Genomic DNA, 22,931 nt, shown 5'->3' with positions numbered 1-22,931 from the left:
TAGGGAGAAAGGGGGAGGCGGATTGAAGATGGATAAAGGGGAAGATAAGTGGAGAGGAGACGGACAGGTCAAGGAGGCTGGGTTGGAGCCAGTAAAGGTGAGTGTAAGTGGGGAGTTAGGGAGGGGATAGGTCGGTCCAGGGAGGACGGACAGGTCAAGGAGGTGGGATGAGGCTAGTAGGTAGGAGATGGGAGTGGGGCTTGAGGTGGGAGGAGTGGATAGGTGGGAGGACAGGTTAGGGAGGCGGGGATGAGCTGGGCTGGTTTTGGGATGGAGGGAAGATTTTGAATCTTGTGAAGTCCACAATGATACCATTGGGCTGCAGAGTTCCCAAGCGAAATATGAGATGCTGTTCCTGCAACCTTCGGATGGCATCGTTGTGGTACTGCAGGAGGCCCAGGATGGACATGTCGTCCAAGAAGTGGGAGGGGGTGTTGAAATGGTTCGCGACTGGGAGGTGCAGTTGTTTGATGCGAACCGAGCGTAGGTGTTCCGCAAAGCGGTCCCCAAGCCTCCGCTTGGTTTCCCCAATGTAGAGGAGGCCACATCTGGAACAGCGGATACAGTATACCACATTAGCAGATGTGCAGGTGAATATCTGTTTGATGTGGAAGGTCTCCTTAGGGCCTGGGATGGGGGTGAGGGTTGAGGTGTAGGGGCAGGTGTAGCACTTCCTGCGGTTGCGGGGAAAAGTGCTGGGTGTGGTGGGGCTGGAGGGGAGTGTGGAGCGGACAAGGGAGTCACGGAGAGAGTGGTCCCTCCGGAAAGCAGAGAAGGGTGGGGAGGGAAAAATGTCTTTGGTAGTGGGGTCGGATTGCAGATGGCGGAAGTGTTGGAGGATGATGCGTTGGATCCAGAGGTTGGTGGGGTGGTATGTGAGGACGAGGGGGATTCTGTTTTGGTTATTATTGCGGGGAGGGGGTGTGAGGGATGAGTTGCGGGAAATGCGAGAGACACGGTCGAGGGCGTTTTCGACCACTGTGGAGGGGAAGTTGCGGTCCTTGAAAAACGAGGACATCAGGGATGTCTGGGAGTGGAATGTCTCATCTCGGGAGCAGATGCGGTGGAGGCAAAGGAATTGGGAATAGGGGATGGCCTTTTTGCAGGAAGGTGGGTGAGAGGAGGTGTACTCTAGTTAGCTGTGGGAGTCGGTGGGCTTGAAATGGATACCGGTTTCCAGGTGGTTGCCAGAGGTGGAAATAGAGAGGTCCGGGAACAAGAGAGATGTATCGGAGATGGTCCAGGTGAACTTAAGGTTGGGGTGGAAGGTGTTAGTGAAGTGAATGAAATGTTTGAGCTCAGCAGTCCCCAAATTAGTTATCATAGAATCCCCTACAATGTGGGAGCAGGGCATTTGGCCCATCGGATCCACACCAACCCTCCAAAGAGCATCCTACCCAGACCCACCTCCCACATATCCCTATATTTCCAATGGCTAATCCGCCTAGCCTACACAGTCCTGGACACTGTGAGCAATTTAGCATGGCCAATCTACCTAACCTGCACATCTTTGGACTTTGGGAGGGAACCAGAACACCTGGAGGAAACCCACACAGACACAGAGAGAATGTGCAAACTCCACACAGTCATCTGAGGGTGGAATAAAACCTGGGTCCCTGGCACTGTGAGGTAGCACTGCTAACCAGAAAGCCAAGTGCCACCCTCGTTGTAAAATGAACTTTCTAGCAGCATCCAAATTTCACTTGCTCGATCTTTTTAAGCTCATGTTTCTGCTTTTCAGCAACACTGAATAAAGAAAAGAGAAAAAGCATGCATTTACGTAGGATAACAAGGTATAGAGCTGGATGAACACAGCAGGCCGAGCAGCATCAGAGGAGCAGGAAAGCTGACGTTTCTGGTCTAGACCCTTCTTCAGAAATCATTTATGTAGCACCTTTGTAATATTTTCAGAAGTGTTTTTTATAACAAACTTTTTTTTTCTTTTGATACTGTTGTTATGTAGGCAAGTGCAGCAATCAACATAAACGAAAGATCCTACAAACAGCAAATGAATGAGTAATTGTCTCAATTTGGCAGCATTGAGGAAGGAATATTGACTAGAGAACCAGAAGAATTCACTGCTGTTCCTCCAATAGTACTCTGGGATTGTTTAGATCTACCGGAATAGGTCAATGGAGCTTCAGTTTAGCAGCCCAGTAAAAGATAACACATTAAGACAAGCCTCTCTCAGTACAGCATTTGGGAGCGTCAGCTGAAGAACATTGGAGCCCGCAACCATCTGACTCAGAGGAGAGAGTGCTACAAAATAACTCGAGGAGACATTTAATAAAGCCACCCAAAAAATGAGTGAACGTTTCCCATTTGCTGATGAAGGTTTGGTTGGAAAACCTGACAACTTCAACAAAATCGACAATTTTAACAGTTGGTTCTTTGTTTCTTTTCGCCATTTCATTATGAAAACTACTCAATAATTATAGACAGACTACCAGCTTGTGTTGTATGCTGTGGCACACAGCATAGGCATATACTCAAAGGGCCTGATGCAGAAGCTGGCTTAGTATGTGCCTCATCTTTCAGAAAGGTCACCAGCCACCACTGCATTGCACTATTTGAGCGCATCAACTCACTTTAACAGTGTGTTGCCTACCTAACTTAATGGCATTCAGCTGCAAAATATGATGAAGAGAAATGCAAGATAAATTTGGCCATGCTTACATAAAACAAAGGTATATGCCGCATAGAATGAACATAAAATATAAAGAAGAAATGAGGATAGGTGATTCAGTTCACCTCATTTTCTCTGCAATTTTATCCATGTACAGGACATATCTATATTCTGCCATGGCACAACTTCTGCCATGGCTCAACTTCTTTAAATCTAAATAGGAAATGTATTGCGGAAAAGCATAATGATTCCATAACTGATTTACAATAAAATGTTGTTTTGTGCATGTTATGAATTCTATGAAGGCCACGAACAAACTAAATAACCACTAATGGGAGATGTCACTCTGCTTGCTGCTGTGTCCTGAAACACGTCTGTGTGAGTTCTGAGAGATATTTCTAGCAAAACTGTGAATGTGATTTTGTTTTAGCATTTATGATTTTCCCTAAAAACTTAACCAATGGATGTCTTCAGGAATGCAGTCATGATGTTGCTACACTTGACAAGCAAAGTAATTTCTTGCGCAGCCTATACAGAACATCATACATTCCATAAAACAGCAATGGGATGAGGATCAATGCTTTAATACTCATCTCTGTAGTATTAAATGATGAAGCATGGCAGTGGTGGGGAAGCTATCGGAGAAGATATTGAGAGACAGGACTTATTCAAATTTGGAAGCAAATGGACTTGTTAGCAATGGGCAGCATGAGTTTGTGCGGGAAGGTAATGTCTCACCAACTTGATTGAGTTTTTTTAGGAGGTGACAAAAATAAGGGAAGAGCTACGGATGTTATCTACATGGACATTAATAAGGCATTGGATAAGGTACCTTATGGCAGGCTGGTTCAAAAGGCAAAGTCTCATGGAATCCAGGGTGAGCTGATTAGATGGATACAAAACTGGCTTGGTCACAGAAGACAGAGGGTAACAGTGGAAGGGTACTTTTTGGAGAGTAGATAAGTAACCAGCGGTGTTCAGTAGGGATCAGGCCTGGGAACTTTGTTGTTTGTAATGTATATAATTGATCTGGAGGAAAATGTAGGTGGCCTGATTAATAAGTTTGTGGATAATACCAAAATTGGCAGAGTTGCAGATAGTGAGGAAGATTATCAAAGGATACAGCAGGATATAGATAGATTGCAGATCTGGGCAAAGAAATGGCAGATAGAATCTAATCCCGAAATATGCGAGGTGATGCATTTTGGAAGATCAAATTCAGGTGTGAATTATACAATAAATGGCAGAACTCTTTGGAGCAATGACATACAGAGGGATCCGGGCATACAGGACCAAAGGTCCCTGAAAATAGCAACACAGATGTTTCAGGCGATCAAGAAGGCCTGCAGCATGCTCTCCTTCATCGGCTGGGGCATCAAATATAAAAGTTGGTAAGTTATGTTACAGTCGTATGAAACTTTATTTCGGCCACATTTGGAATATTGTGTGCAGTTCTGGTTGCCACTCTACCAAAAGGATGTGGATGCTTTGGAGAGGGTGCAGAGAAGGTTTACCAGGATGTTGCCTCGTCTGAGGAGAGGTTATATAAACTCAAATTGTTTTCACTGGAAAGATGGAAGCTAAGGGGTGACCTGATAGAGGTCTACAAAATTATGAGAGGCATAGATAAGGTGGATAGTCAGAGGCTTTTTCCCAGGGTGGAAGTCAGAGGGCACAGGTTCAAGGTGAGAGGGGAAAGTTTAGGGGAGGAGTGCGGGGAAAATTTTTCACACAGAGGGTGGTGGGTACCTGGAATGCACTGCCAGTGGAGGCGTTGGAAGCAGGCACATTAACAATGTTTAAGGCATATCTTGATAGGCACATGAATGGGAGGCAAACAGAGGGATAGAAACCCCATGTGGCAATAAGTAGTGGGTCTCAATAAGGACTAGGAATCGGCACAGACTTTGTAGGTCAAAGGGGCTGTTCATGTGTTGTATTTTCTTAAGTCATAGAGTCATACAGCACGGAAACAAACCTTTCAGTCCAATCAGTCCACACCAATCACATTCCCAAACTAAACTAGTCCTTCCTGCCTGTGGTTGGCCCATATCCCTCCAAACCTTTCCTATTCATGAACTTAACTAAATGTCTTTTAAACGTTGTAACTGTATCTGCATCCACCATTTTTTCTGGCAGTTCTTTCCACACACAAACCGCTCTCTGTGTAAAAAAGTTGCCCCTCATGTCCTTTTTAAATCTTTCTCCTCTCACCTTAAAAATATGTCCCCTAATTTTGAACTCCCCCACCCTGGGGAAAAGACCCTTGTCATTCACCTTATCAGTGCCCCTCATGATTTTATAAACCTCTATAAGGTCACCCCTCAACCTCCTATGCTCCAGTGAGAAAAGTCCCAGCCTTTCCAATCTATTTTTATATCTCAAACCCTCCACTCCCAGCAACGTTCTGATTTTTTTCTTCTGCACCCTCTCCAGTTTAGAAATAAAGTGTGGAGCTGGAGGAGCAGGAGAGTCGACATTTCGGTCCTAGACCCTTCATCAGGACAGGGGAGGGGGAAGGGAGCTGGGAAATAAATAGAGGGAAGAGGGGCCTCCTCTACATCGGTGAGACCAAATGTAGACTCGGTGACAGATTTGCGGAGCACCTGCGCTCAGTACGTTATAATCAACAACACTTTTGGTTGCGAACCATTTTAACTCCCCCTCCCACTCCCTTGGCGACATGTCTGTCCTGGACCTCTAGCGCCACAACGACGCCACACATAAACTGGAGGAACAACACCTCATGTTCCGCCTCGGGAGCTTACAGCCCGATGGCCTAAACATGGAGTTCACCAGTTTCAAAATCTCCCCAACCCCCAGCCTCACCCCATGTTCAACCATCCCTCTCATCCCTGCCTCCTTGACCGGACACTATCTGTCCATCTTCTTCCCCACCTATCCCCCCTATCTTTCTCACTGACCAATCCCCACTACCCCCTACCTGCATCAACCTATCGCCATCCCACCTACCTTCCACCAGCCCCACTCATCGTCCCTCTGCACTGTATTGACTCTGACTCTAGCGTCTGCAGTTCTTGTTATCTCCCAGTTTAATAATATCCTTCCTGTAACAGGGTGACCAGAACTGCACATAGTACTCCAGAAGAGGCCTTATCAACATCCTGTACAACCTCAACATGACTTCTCAAATCCTATACTCAAAGTTCTGAGCAATGAAGGCAAGTGTGCTAAAGCCTTTTTAATCTATCTACTTGCGGCACAAATTTCAAACAGTTATGTACGTGAACCCTTAGGTCTCTTTGTTCTACAACATTACCCAGAGCCCGACCATTAATTGTGTAAGTCCTGTCCTTGTTTATATTACCAAAATGCAATATTTCATATTTTATCCAAATTAAATTCCATATGCCACTTCTCAGCCCATTGACCCAATTGATCAAAATCTCTTTGTAATCTTAAATAACATTATTCGCTGTTGTTTTGTTTTGGTGGCTCTCTATTACTTTGTGATTTGAGAACGGAGGTTTGGTGCCTTTGTGATGTTTCACCTCAAAAAGTGATCAAAGTGGGTACAATTATTCTAATCTATAAATCCAATCTGCTTTCTTTGTAGTTCTATACTGCAATATGAAGTTTTGATAAGCTGCTGAATACATTGTAAGCAGCCTTGGAAACTTCACACAGTAGTTTGTAGCTAGATTTTATTACTTACCAATTACATTAATCAGACTGAGTGCAATTTGTGAGCAAAGCTTCAGATTTTTTTCACATTTTCTGTTTAGCTCTGTCAATTATAGCTGCAAATAGTTCTCACCCTAGTTCACTGTGCACCAATTATTCAGCAATTACTAGTTTCCCTACAATATTCTCCCTTTCAATTTAATTACCATTGCTATAGAGGTTTTTGTGTAGGCTATGTACTTGGGCCAGCCAGGAACACCCTTGCCTGACAAATGTGCTCAAAGTTCATCACATTTTCTGCAGGACTAAATCCATTTGTCATGGACTAGAATTTTTAATGAAGTGATTTTTGAGAAAATGTTGACTCAAGATCGAGTATGAAATGGCACTGCAGATGCAAATGGTGACCCAGAGGCATAATTGCATAACTGACTGCACCATTGATCACACTTTTGTTTAAACACCTGTAGTTGAATTTTCATTGTATAAGGTTGTTAACCAATGCATAGAAATAATGCCTGTCAGCAACTTTAACAAATGCAGTAACACTATTGGTCCACTATGGCTGCATTGAGTACTATATACGAGGTGCATCACTGTAACTCACTAAGCCCCTATCGACAGCACTTTCCAAACCTACAGTCTCTCCCAGGAAATCTCCCAAGAAGGCAGTAAACACATGGAAACACAGTCAGCTTGTAGTCATATACTGTCCTGACTTGGAAACGCATCACTGTTTCTTCATTGCCACTGTGTAAAACAACAGCATTGTTCCTTTTACTATTCATTCTAGGACTTTGCTGGTAAGGCTATTATTTATTGCCCTTTGAAAAGGTGATGGTGAAACACATGAATACAATTTGATGATGAACCACATGAATATAGATTTGCTAGGTCATTCCAAAGGGAAGTCAAAAGACAACAACTTATAGGTCTGGAGTCATGTATATACCAGATTGGGTAAGGATCATAGACTTCTTTCCCTAAATTATATTTGTAAAAGGGGTGTTTCTCTTTACCAATAATAGTAAGTAATCAGTTACTGATAATAGCTTTGTTTTCCAGATTTTTTGCTATAATTAATTGAATTTAAATTGCCGTGTTGCATTGTGGAATTTGAACATGTATCTCTGGATTGTTGATCCAGGCCTCCGGATTAGTAGACAGGAATGTAACCACAATGCTACTGTGTCATCAGCGTATGATCTCATCATAGAAATTGATTTGCTACCATCTTGTCAAAGGCAATGACAGATGAGAAATAAATACATCCTATGAATTATTTGGAATAAAAATATATTTTGATTGCTCAATGGCTGTTTCAAATGGATGACAAATCAATCTCAACCCAATGCGTTAACAGACAATTTACTAACATTATAAAAGATTTCAACCCATTGGGAACAAAACAAATTGCAGGATCCCACCTCTTTGAGAAGCTTGTATGGATATGCAAACAAGAGACATAAAATACACTTGACTGCACGTGGGGTTAAACTAAGACCAATTCCCTTTTTTTTAACAAAGCTTCTGCATGTTTATTTTAAAGATACTCTTTTTCTTTTGATCTTTATCCATGCTGCCTCCCCTGAACACTCATGCCCCGGGTTTCCAGTAGGGTCAGGTATAAAACCTACTGCACTAGAGGACAGGGATTTATCAGTGAGAAAATGTAATTGATAGCTGTAGGCCAGTGAGTACTGGTTTATGATTACTTCTATGATAGATTCTAAGAATTGATTTTGCTTTAGTGTTGAGGCAAGTGTTCTTCATAGTATAGTTGGGAAAATTTACTGTTCTCAAAGGGCATGGTCTAGAGGTTCCTGCAACGCCTCTGAACTTTTGGTGCTAAGGGTTTTGAGTACTAGCAATCCACTGTTCTAATTGTCTATCAGTCTGACACTACGGAGCTAATTAGTGTGTTTAATTAGGTTTTTATTTTTGACATGTGAGAATAAGGGTGGTGTGAACAAGAAGTTTTGTCTTTTTAGCACCTTTCTGTGAACTGAAGATTTTGGCTGCAGTTTACATTCTAATTAGTTGCATGGAATGAGAATTTCAATTTTAATCAAACTCTATCAATTAACTTTATCTATTTAAGAGATATTAACCCTTATAAGGTTATTATTTAGGTTTATAGCACGATTTGCGCACATTTATTTAATTCCTTGTTGATCTGTTTCTTAGCAGTCTTTTAAAAAGAAATCCATAAATTAACCCCATAAAAGCAATTCTTTGTAAATTAGGAATCTTAGAAATTAACAGGCAATATGTTCCAGTATACTATTTGGGTAAACAATTGGGGAAATCAGTGACTCTGAAATAAGGAACTCTGCTTGTTTATTTTAGTTGTCTTGCCAAGATTTCTAAACAGGTTATTAAACATAGAGGTAGTTCTTGTCTGAAGAGCTGCTGCACCTTCAATTCCAACAAAATAATTGTTATCTTGTCTACTTTTATCAAAATCAAATACTTCCACTTGCAATTTCAACCTTTTTTCCATTGATAATTTCCAGGGCTGTTTCAATACGATCTAGTGAACTTAAATCTCTTTACTATTTTCCTTATAAAAATACATTTCCTCTTGGGCAATCATTATCTCACAGTCTAATTAACTTCACAGTGTAGAATTATTGCAGCTGAAATTTGTTAAAATCCCTCCTATATGTTATTGGACAACTCACGTAATAAAATGCCAGTCAATAAACATGAAATATTAATCATTTTGAGAAATCATTGTTTGTGAAGTCAATAGTCACATTACTTTGTATTGTTTAGATTATGAGGAAAAGATCTGCTGAGCATATCAAGAAATGTGTACCTTCTCAATCTTATGTTATTTATAAGTCTGTTTTTAAATTATTCCTAATGAGCATTGGCTGTTCCCCCAGGAGTTCAGGCTTGTCTGTTGCATGAAAAGTGTGCATTATTAATCTAGGGGTCATTTGTTTGGTAGTTAGTACAATTATTTGTAATATTCATTAATTGCCATATTACCATTTGAAGGGTACAATTAAATTCTTTGAACTGAACTTCCTTTGAATTATGTTGTGCATTTAAATGTTCAGAATGGTTCTATTCCTAAATTAAAGCTGATTGTTGAATGCATGTTTCAGCATTTTTACCACGTGATTTACTTCATGCAGATTTTAAAATCTCGATCAGAAATGGTAATTTCATTGGTGCTATGATAAACTTCACCAACAATTTCTACTTACTCATTGCCATTGTCAATATTTTTGACCATTCAATTGCATTTTCTCTCGGAAATTGCTTCACCCTTAATTAGACTATTGTAGTTCAGAGTGAATGAGTGCTGGGATTCTTCCCAAACAATCATACTTGCTTACTTCCATATATCAAGACTCAGTGAATTGGAGGTCAGTAATTTGTGTATGGCCAGAGGGCTTGCTAGTAAGTCAGGCATCTCTTCCATTACCCTTCAACACAACAAAACAAAGCTTCAGTGAATACAATTAAAATAGTACAGAGATTTGGAGTGATAGTATTGAATAAAATGGAGGAAAAATTTGAAAACGGTAACGTTGCAACTTAAAAATGGAATTAAGTAAAAGAAAAGGGCAAGGACCTCTCATCTGCATTAATTAACAAAACAAAAAGTAATGTCACTACCCATTAATTTTAATTTATGCAGAATGAATTAGGCTATATCAGAAATAGGAAAGTAAATAATTGCTGCATAGTGAAGAAATACAAAAAGTATATATAACAGCACAGGTGATTTGTTGGGATTTCAGGATATGGGAATTTGTTGTTGGTAAATACTGCTGGTGACCACAGTAATGGGAAATGCTTGTTGAGTTAGATTACTCCAGGTAAAAGTAATTTATATGACTAAACAACACTAACTCTCAAATTCAGAGGGCAAGGGTGTCTATTAGCTTAGTCTATGACACTGTCAGACCACACAGAGGAATGCAGATAGTAAGAGGAATTTGTGACTGTTTGTCCACAAGATAGGGTCAATCTTGTTAGAGTGAAAGGGAAGAATCTAAGGAACTGTCCTGTCCAACAGATATGATGTGTTGACCTTTTTTTGACAATATGGGGAAGACTGAAGTAAAAATTGTCAGAATGCTAAACAAAACAGAAGGCAATTCACAGGGAGAGAGGAGATCACAGAATGTAAAGGTTGAATTTCTTTGGATTTTAGTTATTACAGGAATAGAGGGTGCTCTTTGCACTTATAGTCAAGGCAGGTGTATTGCCCACCTAGTGTCAGAATAAGGGATATTTAGAAGAGGTTGAAAAGAAGCTTAGAAGAAGAGAATGAAGAACCAGTTGCTATGGTCCATATTGGAACCAATACTATAGAACGAACGGGGGGATGTACTGGTAAGAGAGGACCAGGGGTAGAAAGAATTCAGGAGGAAACTCATTACACATGATGGTGAGAATCCATTGCCACATGGAGTCATGGAAGCAGATAGCTTGATTCAATTAATGAGAAGCTTGTCTCAAATATGAGTGGAAAGAGAATAGACCAGTACAAAAATAGATGGGCACATAAGTTGGTAGAATGGGAAGATGCCTTTATGGAGTCTAAACACCAGTGTACACCAGCTCCACCAAATGAATTGTTTCTGAGCTGCAAATTTCTTGTAATTTTTGTTATATTTTCCAGGTGCTGTGACCTTCAAGTAGCTTAATCAGAACAATATTTAGAAATACTTGAATAATCCCAATTTGTCTTTACATTATAACGAACCAATATATTGAAGCGTTACCAATTATATGCGAACCAAAATCCCCATTATGGCAAACATTTCATCAACTGGATTTATTACATTGTTGAATTGGTCTTTTTTTATTTACAAATAATTACTCACTTGTTGCAACTATTTACACAATACGTATGGTTGTTATGCACTCTAATTGGGAATTATAGCGTAGAGATTTTGCTTTAGCTCTTGAAACAACCTTTCTCCGCTTCATTCTTAATTCAATGCACAGCGATATTTTCTGTTGGAACTTGATCCTATTTAACGCATCCATTAAAACAGTGACAACTTCAACTAGGACTGGCCTAGGATAATGGAATGACTGCTTTTCTTCTATGGTATCAGTAATTTGCAAAGGTACAAAATGCATAGTTGAGAAGTTATAGCCAATTTCTCATAAAAAGTTAGATGCAGGAATTGATTGCTATCAATTGATGGACATTCTAGGAAAAAGGGAGTTGAGAATTTCTATGAGGATAGATATGAATAAAAGTAGCAAAAAATAATATTAATTGCTCATCATGACTAACCAGACTTTCACTACTTAGACCTGAGAGACTTAATATGACAAGAGAGTTTTCAATATCTTTGTGATAAAATGGCCAAACCAGGAACAATTGAAATAATAGTGCTTGCACATATTGATTTATGAATGTACTCAGTGATGATTCTTAACATGAGAATAATTATATATGGGTAGACATTATACTGGATTTAATATTAAGTCCTATTATAGAGTCATAGAGCTGTACAGCACAGAAGCTGACCCTTCAGTCCAACTCGTCCATGCCGACTAGATATTCTAAATTAATCTAATTCCATTTGCCAGCATTTGGCCCATTTTCCTCTAAACTCTTCTTATTCATAGATCCATCCAGCTGCCTTTTAAATTTTGTAATTGTACCAGCCCCCACCACCTCCTCTGGTAGCTCATTCTACACATGAACCATCCTCCACATGAAAAAGTTGCCCCTTAGGTCCCTTTTATATCTTTCCCCTCTAACATTAAATCTATGCCCTTAGGTTTTGTACTCCCATACCCTGGGATAAAAAAAACCTTGACTATTCACCCTATCCTTGCTCCTCATGATCTTATAAACTTCGAAAAGGTCACCCCTCAGCCTCTGATGCTCCAGGGAAAAAAGCCCCAGCCTATTCAGCCTGTCCTTTTTGCTCAAGCCCTCAACCCTAGTAATTCTTTTCTGAATGCTTGTAAGTTTCACAACATTTTTCCTATAGCAAAGAGACCAGAATTGAATGCAATATTCTGAAAGTGGCCCAACCAGTGTCCTGTACTGCCTCAATATGACATGCCAACTCCTATACTCAATGCACTGGCCAATAAAGGCAATCGTACAAAACACCTTCTTTACTACCCTGTCTACGTGCAATACATTTATAATGAGTTGATGTGTAGCTTAATTTACTGCAGAGCTAGGCATGTTAGCACACAACGGAAGTAAACTGAAGCAAGAAGTTATCATTTCAGTTCACTTTATACAGACAAACTTTCAAATAAGAGAGATTCTGGGAAGTGTAAATGGGAAACAAAACAAGAAAATAAAACAACCCATTGAAAAACAGATTTGTTTCTCAACAGCAGTTTAAGAAAGCACGCAACGAAGAGGTACTGTATGTCCTTATGAGATAAAGAAGAAATATAGCAAGACCAAAACCATAATGATCGAATAGGGAGAATAAAAATAACCTAAATGCTAAGCAGAATGTTTTAAGGGAGGTAGGGCAAAATGTACTCAGGACTAGGAAGATAGGTGAAGGTAAGATGCCATAGCCTTACTGGAGCAAAGGGCTGCTCTCTCACGATAAGAGAAGACTAGTGTTAATTTATCCTGAGGATCACCATATTTCAGGTGACAAGAGATTTTGAGAGGAGAGTCCTTCGTGGTGACTACAGCCAGTACAGGAATCAAACCCATGCTGTTAGCATCACAAACCAGCTGTCCAGCCAACTGCGCTCACACCCTCCTAGGGAGATAGGATGATACTAAAACAAATTGGAAAGATGAGAAAGTATGAATTTCAGACAGCAGATAAAGGGAGCTAAATATCACATTTAGCTGTAAAAAGGAATGCTTAAGCACTGAATCTGGGTGAAAAATTGGATTGAAATGCATTGTAGAAGTTGGCAGATATGCTGCATCTATACTTTATGATGCAGACTAGGGATACATTCTCACTTCAGTTAGGTTGGCTTTGAATTCCATTACAAATGTGCATGGGAAGGTTAAACATGTACCAATAAGAAATTCAAAGAATTAAGAGACATGTTTCAGGCTTGGATTGAGACATCTTAGATAGCCATGTGCCTGTAATTACATTTATTTCCCAAGCTGGCAGGATGTGTCGTGTCTTAATTTGTCCGTCATAAATTAGTAAACACATTTAATTGAGAATGACGTACTTACCTTATGCTAATAAATATAACATTATGCATTGACAGCAATAAATGAAGCAAAACAATACCCAGCACAAAGGTTTCAGAGTTAGCCATGTTTAACAGAAACCGGGCAGTTTCGTTTTTAAAACAATTAATTAGTTCTAAACAAAAAATAGAAACTAAACGATCATAATCAACAACATATGGGTGAAATTTGACATGATATAACTTAGCTTGAACAAAGAATTGTAAAATCTATGAATTGTACATGATTAAGGTGGACCTTAAACAGGAACACATGCCATTGCATAAACAATCCATAACTTGCCATATAAGCATCATTAATTGATGTAAGGGAATGGGAAATAAAATCACCATCAACTCTGCGAGGGAGATAACATCACTTCAAAGCTTCTATAGTTTAATCAATGCAAAGTAGATAATTGTGGTTTACAGTATAGCACTAGTGGTTTGAAAGTATTCCATGAAAATTACCATAACAAAGTATCCATACCAATTTATAAAATCATCAACCTAATGATTCAACCCTGTATCAATGTTCTTTATCCGAAAGCAGCCTGCATAAATTGTATTCTGCACCTTTGGTGATTCCAGCGACCTTGTGTTTCTTGTGCATGATATAGATAAAAATCGCTAATGAATCAAAGTCCTTTATTTGTACAATGATGTATTCTTTGTTCATCCCTGAGGCTCTCACCACTTAGGAGCAGGACAATGGTGAAGCCTCATTTGAGGAAGAATTAACAGCAGTCACAAAGAAAGTTCTATAAACTGTATTCTAACTGATGAAAAGACTCTTCCTTTATTGTTGGATCTTCCTGTAAATGAGTTCAAGGATCTGTCATAATAAGCCAGTGGAGTAATCAGCCACAGTAAAGTTGACTGTCCTTTGGCACCTCCAAACTAACCCAGGGCTTATTGGAAGCAGTCATGTAATTGATTCATCAGGCTTTTAGTATTATTTATCAGCATTCAGTCAAAAATATTGTGCAATTAGGTTGAGCAAAGTTGGCAAAACAAGGTGACTGTCTATTTAGTATGCTTCACACACTGCTATAAAACCAACAACTCTTTTCTCTATGCTCTGGCACATTCCTACATGGCTCTCACTCAAGTTATCCGAAGGCCCTTTTACAGAGAGTCAATATCCATTTATTCTGTGGTTGTAGTGACCATTAATCTAAAACTCAACAGTTCTATAAATGGAGCAAAATAAAAGTCATCATTTGGTCTAAAATCGCATTACATCATATGGCAATATATTGGTTTTACTTTCAATTCTTCACACACTTTTGTCTATATCAGGGACTATTGGACATATTTATAGACATTTATAAATGTCCATTCATTCGATAGTACATCCGTTGATTCTCCTGCTATGAATTTCACAATATATGTTCCAATGCATTTTTCTATTTTTTAAAATTATAAAGCATTTATTTTCTTCACCTGTGTATTTTTATCTTCTACTCGCATTTTTAGCTCTCATTTCCTGAGCAGATTGAACATTTGCCAAATTGTGTAGTCACCCTCCTAGATGTGATCATAATAGTTTCTAAAATGTTCAGTAAGATGTAGCTCACATAATGTTGTAATTGCATACATTTCCAAAGAGTGTTCAGAGCAGTGTAATGAGTGTTGTGCAGCAGCACGATCGCAAAGCATTCTTCCAAGCTCAACTATTGTAGCCATATTCACAGCAGTTAACACATTCTGAAACTTTGTTTTTAAAGGAAAGTCTTGGTTTTTATCTGGAAGTCTTAGACTTAGCACTGTCTAAGTTTGATTTTCTATTTCCAGATCATTGTGTTGCAAAATAATTTGAAACAAGTTTGAAACCTATTGAACAATTGCCTAAAGTGACATTTTTAGCTTTTACCACAAATAATTTATTTTGAGTTAAACTTAGTTTAAATTGCAAAAGTCACTGCTTATATAAGAGAAAGTATCCTGAACAATCAGACAGATATTTTCAGCACAGCACTGTCAGTGTAAAATCTGTGATTATTGTGATGAATGATTGTGATGCCCTTCCTGATTGCTGTAAGCCTGCTTCTCATTGGGACTGTGCAAAAGCATTCAGAGGAGGAATTAATTTCTTCACACTTTACTTCACCAATATAAGAAACTCTGAAGAGACTGGATCCAGTTTGAACAGGGCAAAACAGTCTATACGCTCAAGCATTTACTTCTCTTGAACTTGTTGAGAGCTAAACCCTTATAACACTCTATGAGTTCCATTGGCATATAGAAGCTCCTAACAGCTACTAAGATATGCTCAGATGACATTGTAGATACCTCGTTTTTCCTGGGATAATGATTAGGTCATAGTTTATTCAGAGCACTCTAACAATATCGGTAAGATTTGCATCATGTTGTCATCTTTGCTAAGCTGCTCCTTTGTATTTACTTAAGCTTCACAAATCAACACCATGCTTGTAAATCTTTAACCATAACCCTCAAGTGACGATGCAAAGAGAAACACATGTCTGTTTAAAATACTCTCAAACTAGTTATCGTACATCCATTTCTTTCTCTGCTAGTGGTTTGTGTATCAAACAGGAAGCAACTTATTCTCAAGGTACGATTGAATTCAGAGTGATATATTGATTTGCAGTGGCAGTGAATACAAGAATGACTTTTAGAATGTAATATAATACAATTCACTTAGGAAGGAAGGAAGGAAGAAATGAAAATAGGCAGGCTTGTTTCTTTGGTAAACCTTTTTATTTAGTTTATTTTTAAAATTTCCCTGTTATCAACATAATAAATCCAGAACAAGCTCAGGAAATTTATGGACACAAAGAAGCATGATATTGGCTGTAGCTGAGACTTTTATGTATCACCAGTCCCTGTGTTGTTGAAAACAGAGAGTCAAGTCCAAATGTAGAGTTCAGGTGAAACAGAGGGACCACACAGAAAGAAACAGGGCACACAGAGGTGATGTAATCTAAAGAAAGGAGCCTATCCATGTTAATTTCTTCCTACCTTGGGAGACTATTAAACATATGAACGAATTGTGTATCATAATATGAAGGCCATTTTTGCAGTCATTACTACTGCCAACTGGTAAAGTCTTGTTCTTGACTGCAATTTTTCACATTATTTTGATAATTGACACTGCTTATGTAACTAGGGGTGATTCTGTGATCTCTATTGCAAGGGGATGGTATATTACAGAGTGAAATGTTTACATTGGCAGTTAGTATTACAAATGCAGAAATAGCAATTTAAAACAGAAATGTTACAGAAAATGTGCTTCTTACCCATTTATCATCTGAAAATTGGGTGTAAATGTTAAAGTTGGCAACTTGGCCATTCCATTCACATACAAGGACTATCAAACGTAATTTTTCAGCTGGTAAGGAGTCACATGGCTGGTTTCCAGGACGAAATGGTTCAGACAGATTGGCAATGAATTTAGGTGCTTGCAGGGTTCTGAAATGTTTAAAGATCATTCCAAGTAAATTTCAAATTCATTTAAACTCCGAACTGGAGATCCTGCATCAAGTTCTGCAAATGGGACTATTTGCGTAACCAGCATGGATTTATTACACCTGCAAGGATACTTTAGTAGGCTCTATCCTAATGGACCACCCAGAAGGAGATGAGTGGTGAGGTGATTAGGCTTTCAGAGTAAGGTAATCAATCCCCTCTGGAAAAAGTTTGGCACCTTCATTAGGTTAATAATGAACCTAAAGCTTCTCTCAGGGAAAGTAATGGAAGCTCATTCAAATATTCTGTGCGGGGTGCAGATGGAAGATGTGATCATGATTACCCCCTTTGGAGTTTGAAAGATTACGGCAAATGGGATGCAATTCAAGCAGAACCAGTTGTTACCTACATTTCCAATACATCTCTCTCCCCCTCCCCATAAAGGAAGGAATTATGCTTTCTGCCCTATCTAGCCCCAGGAAATTTAGATCCCTAATTGATACCCTGTTGGGATGGACATGACAAAATCCCTAGGGACAGTAGAATTTAAGGGCGAGAATTTATATGTTGAGATGCACAAGTGTAACATGGTTCCATTTTCTGCCCATTTATTACCTTATTTCTATTGTAAGCTTTTACGACGTACCCATAACAGAAACTGCTTTCATAAGCTCTGTGTGCTATAGTTACATGCTCCCAACAATGGCAACAATCAGAAAGGTGCAGTTAGACATTTTCCATTCTAACTGTGACAGAAAAAGTTGTGATAAAAAACTGTGAGTAAGAGATAAAGAACAAAATTTAACTTATGCTTCCTGGCAGAAAAGGAGATGGTGATGAAATACTGAAGGAAATAATAGGTGTAGCTTCCTTTTCCAACTCTGTCATCATTTTTTCCTATGACCCATTCTGGAAGGAGCAGGAAGGGACTGCTTTACCCAGACAGTAGTCTCACTAAGGTACCAGGATACATACAGGGCACCAGCTGAACAGTTCTCTGGGCAGACAGTCTGTTGTCAAAACATAGTTAAGCAAAACCTGACAGTACAACAGAATAGTTCCAAAAATGTAAAGATAAAACCCCTTTCACAGATAAAAACAGAAAATACAGGAAATACTCAGCAGGTCTGGCAGCATCTGTGGGGAGATAAGCACAGCTGATATTTCAATTCTGTAACCTTTCATCAAAACTAAAAGAAAGTAGAAATGTAAAGGGTTTGAGCAAGAGAAATCATAGAGAGTAGGAAGAAGAACAAAAGAGAAGGTCTGTAATGATTGATGGAGGACAGGAGATAAAATAATATGTGATACAAAAAACAGCTAATGGAACAAGTACAGAAGCAGGAGTTGTGATTGACAGACTATCAGCCATCCATAAGTAAAGAAATGGAATTAGAAAGTAATCAAGAGTGATAGAAAAAAAAGCAACAATAGGAAACAGTAAATGGGATGGAATTCAGGCAAAGCCAGTTAATTGGAACGAAATTGTTGAAGTTGATGTTGACTCCCAAACACTGTAAAGTGCTCAGTTGAAAAATAAGGTGCTGTTCCTTGAGCTTACATTAAGCTTCTGGGAACACTGTGAAGCAAGAAGATCAGAGTAGAACAAGGTGGAGAATTAAAATGGCAGGTAGCTGGAACATTGTGTTTGTAAATTGCCCGACTTTCATGGGATCAGAAAGAATAGGCTCCTCCAGGCTCCACAAGAATGATGTGAGCTGTTGCTACCCCAGCTTCTCCTGTCTTCTCAGTCACAACTCCAAACTTGAACCTACCTTTTTACCAGTTAGATCATCAAATTCCTTACTAATTCAGCATTCCGTTGACAACACAACGTGAGCCTGATTTCAAAGACTGTACCAAGTAACACAGAGAGTGGGTGGCACCCAATAGAACAAAATATTGCCCTTATTCAGTAATATTATGTTTTTGTCAGCTTAAGGTGTTAATTACTTTTTTTTAACTCATTCATAGGACTTTGACATTTCTGGCTGGGCCAACATTTATTGCCCCTCCCTAGTCGCCCTTAAGAAGGTGGTGGTGAGGTGCCTTCTAAAACCGCTGCAGTCCATGTGCCAAAGGTATACCCACTACGCTGCTGGGGAGAGAACTCCGAGATTTTGACCCAGCAACAGTGAAGGAATAGCGATATATTTCCAAGTCAGGATGGTCAGTTGGTTGGAGGGGAACTTGTAGGTGATGATGTTCCATGTATCTGCAGCCCTTGTTCTTCTTGCCGGAAGTGGTCGTGAGTTTAGAAGGTGGTGTCACAGGGCTGAGGACAGGGATGGGGGTCCCCGGACAAGACCAGCAAGAGTCCATGGTTTCTGTCCCTAACCTTGACTTAAACCTTTTGTCTGGCAAATATTTGAAGCTGAAAGGAATGTAATCAGACTGAGGGAAATATTGAAAGGATGGAATTATGCATGACACTGAAAGTGAATCCACTCCCTGGTAAACTATTCCATCCTGGAGCACATCAGGACCCAATAACCAGGTCCCAGACCTGTAGGGGGCCTGCTGTACTAAGGTCAGCAAAGGGACCACTGTACCAGGGTCAGGGACATAGCCTCTGCCCTCAGCTGGGGCAGGTGTGGTGGGGTTGACTGCTGTGCTCTGGTTGGAAGTAGGGTCACTATACTCAGGTCAAAGGCTGAGATTGGGGCCAGGGGCAGGGGCAAGACTAGCATGTGAGTCCACGGTTTCTGTCCATAAGTCAATCCCTTTTGCTGGCAAAATTTGAGGCTGAAAGTGATGCGATATTTGACCCCAATGAGCTATTGGCCACATGTTCACACAAATTTAAGACTGCTGATTTCCATTTTATGCCATCAGCTGAACTGCTCCTGAAACTCTCATCTTTTATATCTGACGTCAACTATTCAAACATCCTCCTGGAAGGCTGCCTCTTGGTCACCTGCCCAAACATCTTCTTATTTTACTCACTGCCAAACTTTGCTTTATGTCACTCCTGTGAATAACCAAATGAGATACATTATATAGAAGGCACTACACAAATGTACAGTGTTGTTGCTGAGACTCCTTGATGTCAGTTGAGTTATTGCTATGTCTTTTATGCAACCAAAATATTGAGGGAATTTGAATTTAGCACAATAAAGGCACATAAATGGCATAATGCACTGAAGTGTAAATTTCCCCAATCTCTTGGTGCAACAAAGGCGTAACAATGTCATAGATACTGCAAACAATAAGGAATTCAAGGCCACTGTTTTACTCTTGCCAAGGTCTTTACCTCATTGATCAAAGAGATTTTGAAATTCAGGTACACAGATAGGAAGCTAAAATTCATAAATTAAACATTGACTTGTCATGAGATCTAATGCAAAACAGCTTATTAGTTCATAAGTTCAAATAAACTAGAAGCTGTGGAAATGGCACAATCACAGAAGCCTATTAGCTGCAGCAGGCCAAAGATAGAATATTTTGGAATTTACATGTTTGCTTTTGATTACGCTGGAACATTTGGCAGTGAGCAATCGGTTCCACGTATTATTTGATTGCTCTTGAGGTTCAGTTGCTTTTGGCTTTTGGTTACTTCTTAGACTGAAAGAAGTGTACCAGTGTGTGAATAATAAACACCGAGCAAACAAATGAAGCAAATGCTGTGACTGTGCAACACTTGTAATGTAAATTCCTTATTAAAACTTGTTTGCGTTTGTTACTTAGGCTACTTAATGTTCAGTCATAATGCTAATATTGCTTATAAAACAATAGCCTATGTAAGCTTACATTCTTGGATTTGAAATGTCAGAAATATGTTTGGGTTGTACTGTATCTGTTACCATAAGTTTCTCTTATTTTTACTTAAAAAAATTCAGCGAAATACCTGACAGATCATTCAATTTACTTGTGATAGATTATGCTACCACATGGCTTTTGCTATCTAGTACAAATTGTGAAAAGATGTAATTCAATATTAAATGTACATTATAGAATTCTCAACCTAAATGACTTGAATGGCTTTGATCAAATGATAAAATCACACTAAATTCCTTCAATTAGTATCTAAAAATAAAAAAATCTTCAAACATCAGTCCATATCTAGAACCAAAATCACAATTGTTTTAAAGATCTTTTAAGTATCCTGAGAAGCAATGTTTGATTTGCAACAAAGACAAATATTTTGACGTTTACATTTTGGAGTAGATATTTTCAACTTCATAAACAAATATTTTGGATTCATTCAGTCATACAGAATTCAGCCTGTATCACACTATTCACATTGATCTTCCAAGTAATGTCATTTCATTCCTAAAGTAGAGTAACAACAATGCAGAAAGCACAAATTTAAGACTCAGAACGTAGGTCTGAAAGTTTAAATCATATTAGGCTGAGTTAACTTTAAGTTATTAGTATCGATTCTAAGTTAACATTTTTTTTAAAATTCGCTCATGGGATGTGGGCTAGATCTCCAGATAGGCCAGCATTTATTGCGCACTAATTACCCTCATTGCTGTGGGTCTGGAGTCACATGTAGGCCAGACCAGGCAAGGATGACAGATTTCCTTTCCTGTAAGGTATTAGTGAACCAGATGAGTTTTTCCTGACAACTAACAATGGTTTCATGGCCATCATTAGACCTTTACTTACAGATGCTTTTTATTGAATTCAAATTCCACCACCTGCCATAGTGGGAATTGAGCCTCTGACCCCAGAACATCAGCTGAGTTTCTGGATTAACAGTCTAGCAATAATACCACTAACTATTGCATGTATGATCCAAGTACAAATTAGGTTCAAGAATACAGTTTTCATGTGCCAAACCACTTTCCACCTGTAAGGAATTCCTGACTCATGCAAATTCAAATCTTGATCCAAGTGTTAACATCTTCGCCAATCATGTAGCAGTAAATTTTTATGCCAATTGGGTATAATCTTTTTGAAATCTCCCAGTTGTTTTTCTTTGGATTCAATTACAGTACTGAAGCCTGTACACATCAAGGTACAAGCTGTGCAAATTCATGATTGTTCATATGATCTTTGTGCTCAACAAGTCGAGGCCTATTTTATGATGCAAGTGAATACTGTGTCAGGGCACTCAGGGCAGGGATATTGTGATTAAAGATTCTCTCCTCTGCTGATGTGTACTTTCAGTTCCTCTAACCAGACTTCCCATGTCCTGGTTGAAGATGTTAATTCAGTGTGTGTGTTGAGACTGTGCAGATTCTGGGGGTGAGAAGTGCTGCACCACCCTGTTCCCTGATTTTGTTTTAACTGCAATTTGTAAAAGTGCTGCTCAACCCATAACATTTCTTTGAAAAGTAATTATGCATTTATCAGAATTATTTTCCATTCAGCTTCCAAATCTAATCACATCCACACAAAGTACCGACAACATGCGAATTTTTCCAAAATTAAAAGTTTCAGTAAGTTAACAAAACAGCATAAATGTGGGATTTGTTGACTCGCCAAGCACCATGACAAAACTAGCTAGGATACATTTGTTTCTTCTCAAGGTCAAACTGCAGAAAAATACAGATAATAAGAGCTAATGCGTGTCTGCATTAAAATGGTAACAAGAGCCTCAGAAACCAAAATAAGAATACAAGATATCTTTTTCAATTTTTCATAAATACATCAAAAGACTGACTAGTTCCAAAGTCTTTTATACACATGATAAAAATGATGGAGGAAAAGATAATTGAAGGAATTAGTCACTCTTTACCACAGACTCTGTGCTGGAAATTATGTAAGTTTTAGAATTAAGCTTATTTGATCATTTTTTTACCTGTATAAACTGAACTTCAGATTATTGATGCCTCAAAGTTCCAAAGACTGTGCAATCTTTTGCTGATTTTAAGTACATTCCTAAGTATTTGTTGTGCATTATAGTATACACAAATGAATCAAAATAGTCAAAGACTAGGGATCAGGTTCTTAGTGACAGATGTAGGAGGAATGTGGGGAAGATCTTTATTATGCAGGAAGTGGTAATGGCCAGGAACTCTCTTTCAATGAAAGTGGTGAAGTGGAGATAAACAATCATTTCAAGAGGAAATTGGATTGGTACTCGAAAGAAATAAATCTGCATGCTATGGATGTA

The sequence above is a fragment of the Rhincodon typus genome, chromosome 20, assembly GCF_021869965.1.
Source record: "Rhincodon typus isolate 14 chromosome 20, sRhiTyp1.1, whole genome shotgun sequence".
NCBI lineage: Eukaryota > Metazoa > Chordata > Chondrichthyes > Orectolobiformes > Rhincodontidae > Rhincodon > Rhincodon typus.
The sequence above is the reverse complement of the archived record's forward strand: the minus strand, read 5'-3'. Positions refer to the sequence as shown.